Consider the following 4,165-nt stretch of genomic DNA (forward strand, 5'->3'; position numbering starts at 1 on the left):
AAAAGGAAAATAAAACAAGTTTTTTTTTTTTACTTTATCCCCAAACAAAGAATAAATTCTGAGTTGAATAAACATGAAATAACAAATACAAAGTTTTGATAATATAATATTGGAAGATACCTTCATTATGTTAATAAGAGAAAAAATATTTAGATAAGACTGAAAAGACAATCTTCTCATAATGGAAGAGTTCAAGAATGCAATTCAAACACATGAGTGCATTTGAAGCCTCTGTTTCTTTCACACCCATCAACATTAAATTGACCAAAACAAATAATCTGGTCAAGCCCAAAGTCAAGAGGTAATGAAATGCAATCTTCCATCATGAGGCCATGGCAAGCATTTAGATATATAATACCTACTGTGGAGTGAAAAATCAGGATCAATAATTCACATTATTGAACACATCTTGAACACAAGGTAGAAAGAAGACATTGGCATTCATTTATTTCTAACCAAATACTGTATTTTTGCCATAGTAAATTTTTCATTCATTTTTTTTAAAAATCATGATACCACATTTGACAAATCAATGTATTTACTAAACAGTGAGTTGGGAAGCACAATTACAAGCTTTCCCTAACATAAGCATAAAATTTCTCTCTAGTAGAACCAAACAAGATTTTTAGACACTGCACATTTAATTTGAAAACTTCAGAGAACAAATTTATCCAAATTGGACAAGGACACATTCCAAGACTTAAGGGAAAAAAAAAATCAAGTGTTGTATAATATTTCCCAACTTATATATAAATATCCTATTTACAGTTCCTAAAAACGTAAATGTTCTATTTTCTTTTCAGGTGTAACTCAGCTTCATTTACATGTCATAGTTTACTTTACAGAAATATTTTTCTAGTTAAATATTGCAATTTCATGATTCAGTGTCTCACATTGTGCTTTTAATCATATTGCTTTTTCCAGGTTAATCTGTAAAGGGTTCACTGGGGAACTGCACAAAATATGGAACACTTCATGAATTTGCACATCATCCTTGTGCAGGGGCCATGCTAATCTCCAATTTTAGCATATGTGCCGCCGAAGGGAGCACATAAATGTGTTATTTTGACATGTGTAGTTTTAGCAATAATTACCGTATTTCAGCTCAGGTATTTAAAAAAGTGTTTTTTACTAAAACTACAGAACATACTTATGTATAATATTAATGCTTTGTCTACAAAATATAATTCTAATCTGTCTTCCATTTACCCAATAACTTTGCAATTATGAAAATTTACTGTGTTTTGAAGCAAAGTGATCTGGCAAGATACCTCATATGTGTATTTTGGATTAATATAGGTAAAATATTCAAGTGATCTTAACATGAACTTATATTAAATTAATTATAACAATTGTCTATATTTATATGGAACTTTGCAATGAAATAAGCAAATAAATTGTGCAGATGAGAAAATTGAATTAAATTGATTATCTACGTTAGCTACCCACCTTACCCCTTTGTGCCAAAATTCAGAACATCACATTGGCTATATAAAACTAACTTTAAATTAAATATTATGCAATTTTAATCAACAGCCATTGAGATTTCAATGGCAGGAAGAGATATAAGTAACTGTGTTTTTATGAGACACCTTAAATTATAAAGGAGTATTGTAGATCTCAAATATTTTCTCTAGTGATTATAGGGTAGTACAATGTTTATTTAGGCTTGTTTGGAGTATCATTTTAATAAAGATTGGTTATAAGAATGGACTAATAAGAGAACCTCAAATAAAGCACCAAATTAAATCTCAGACAACTGTTTTTTAAAGCTAGAAAAATTATCCATTGCACCTATATTAATGCTGTTTTTGTATTTATGAAACTGCTGTAAAAAATGTGTGACTTTAACAATATGCACCTTTTAATCCATATTTTAAAAAGTAGATTGTATTATTACTACGACTTTTTTTGTTGTTGATACCACAACTACTGCCTTCATGTATGAAGGCAAAAATGACTACCTATAAAAATATATGGGCTGAACATTTACACACATACACAGACATAGTATATACATATTTACACAAATACATCTACAGCAGAAAAGACAAAAAGGAAATATATTTCATTTTGCACATTTTTTTCTGATTTGAAGAAAACAGCATTGTAGAGTTACAATTTTTTAAATTAATAATATGCTCCACAGAGTAGAATGAATCAAAGAGTCAGTATTTTCAATTTTATTAGCCAAAATACAAAATGAAATCTTGAATTAAATAGATGACAAGTAAAAAGTGATAAGAACATTTGAAAAATCATTTGTCAGAAAAAAAAATAACAGTATCACTTGAAAAACAGGTAAGGAAAATAAGTTAATTAAATGCATAAATATACACCAGGTAAAATTATTATGTTTAGATACCTATTTTTAGAGTAAGATAATGTATATAAAATGTTTTTTAGAAAAATTTTAATGTATTTATTCTTTTTTATTAAGATAATTTTTTGGAAAAGCTTAAGTTCATAGCAAAATTGAGGAGAAGCTACAGAGATTTCCCAAATACCTCTTGCCTTCACACATACCTTGTCTTCTCCATTATTAACATTCCCCACCAGAGTGGTACATTTCTAACAGCTGATGAACCTAAATTGACACACCATAATCACTCCAAGTCCAAAGTTTACACTATAGTTCACTTTTGGTTTTAACATTCCATGGAATGTTAAATTATTTATTGATAAATATATAATGATATGTATCCATCATTATAGTCCCATACAGGTATTTTTATCATACCAAATATTTTTTGTGCTCTACCTATTCATCCCTCCACTCTCCCCTCCGACCCAAACCTGGCAATCCCTAGTATTTTTACTGTCTCCACAGTTTTGTCTTTTCCAGTATGTCATGTAGTTGGAATCATACAGTATGTAGTTTTTCCAGATTGATTACTTTCACTTCGTAATGGGCAGTTAGAATTCTTCCATGACTTTTCATGGACTGATAGCTCATTTCTTTTTGTACTGAATAATATTCTATTGTCTAGATGCACCACCGTTTATTATCTATTCACCTACTGAAGGGTATCTTGGTTGCTTCTAATTTGGCAATTATGAATAAAGCTGCTATAAGCATCTGTGTGCAGATTTCTCTGTGGACATAAGCTTTCAACTCCTTTTAATAAACTCCAAGCCTCCTTCTAACAACCATATGAGTGAACTTCGAAGATTTCCAATAGCCATTTGAGCCTGAAAATGGATTTACCCCCAATCTTTGAGGTGCCTGCATGTCCAGCTAACAAACTGATGTAGAGATTTTGATCCAGAACCACCTAGATAAAATAATTATTGGATTCCTCTCCCACAGATACCATGGAAGAAAAAAAGTTTATTATTTTAAACATTAAGTTTAGAATACTTTGTTACATAGCAATAGATAACTAATGTGTGTGATAATTTAAAAAATTTAGTCAACACATATTTCTTGAACACCTACTGAATGCCAGACATTGTTCAAAGTACCACAGATTCAACTGTCAAGAAGAAATAGGATAACTGATTTCATTGTGATAATTTCTTTTTTTCTTGATTAGAATTTCTTGCTTAGTTTTAATTTTCCTTTGAATAAAATTGTAACTATATACCTTAGTAATTGAAAGCAATTAAACTTTTAATATGAGACAGATTTCGTATTAACTCATTTCTTCATCATAACAATATTTTGAGATAGAAATTTGTGCCAATACTAGACTATTATTGCATATAAAAACCAAATTCACACTTCTATACTCTGAAATTCCAGGGTTAGGCTGTGCAAGCTTGTTTAAACTTTAATGGCTGGTTCTCTATGAAATTTTGCCAATATGGGGCACTTTAGAGAAACTAGAAGGCAGGAAGGAATAGGAAGGGATATGCTTCTTCCTGTTTTCTCAGAGTTCTACCGAATGTTGCCTTAGCAATACTCCACATTAGTAGAGAAAGTTGATTCTACTCTCCACCTATGCTTGTTACTCCCAGAAACAGCCCTAAACTTACTCTTTAGAACTGCCAACATCAGAAACACATCCTCAGAGGTCTAGGTTTTTGACCTACAGGGCCCTTCTCCAAAAGTCTGGGTTCTTCCTAGGAGTTACCATTTGCATGTTACTTCAATGTTCAATATTCGATATTTCTTTCAGTTATCCAAAACTTGTAAACAATTCTTAACATTAATTTCTCTTTC

At 30.6% G+C, this 4,165-nt stretch overlaps 1 pseudogene; it reads right to left on the bottom strand.

The window, feature by feature from the left end:
• Positions 1–957: 957 nt before the first annotated feature.
• LOC123325183 lies at positions 958–1,051 on the bottom strand (annotated as a pseudogene).
• Positions 1,052–4,165: the final 3,114 nt, after the last annotated feature.

This window comes from Neomonachus schauinslandi, chromosome 6, assembly GCF_002201575.2.
Source record: "Neomonachus schauinslandi chromosome 6, ASM220157v2, whole genome shotgun sequence".
NCBI classification, from domain to species: Eukaryota; Metazoa; Chordata; class Mammalia; order Carnivora; family Phocidae; genus Neomonachus; species Neomonachus schauinslandi.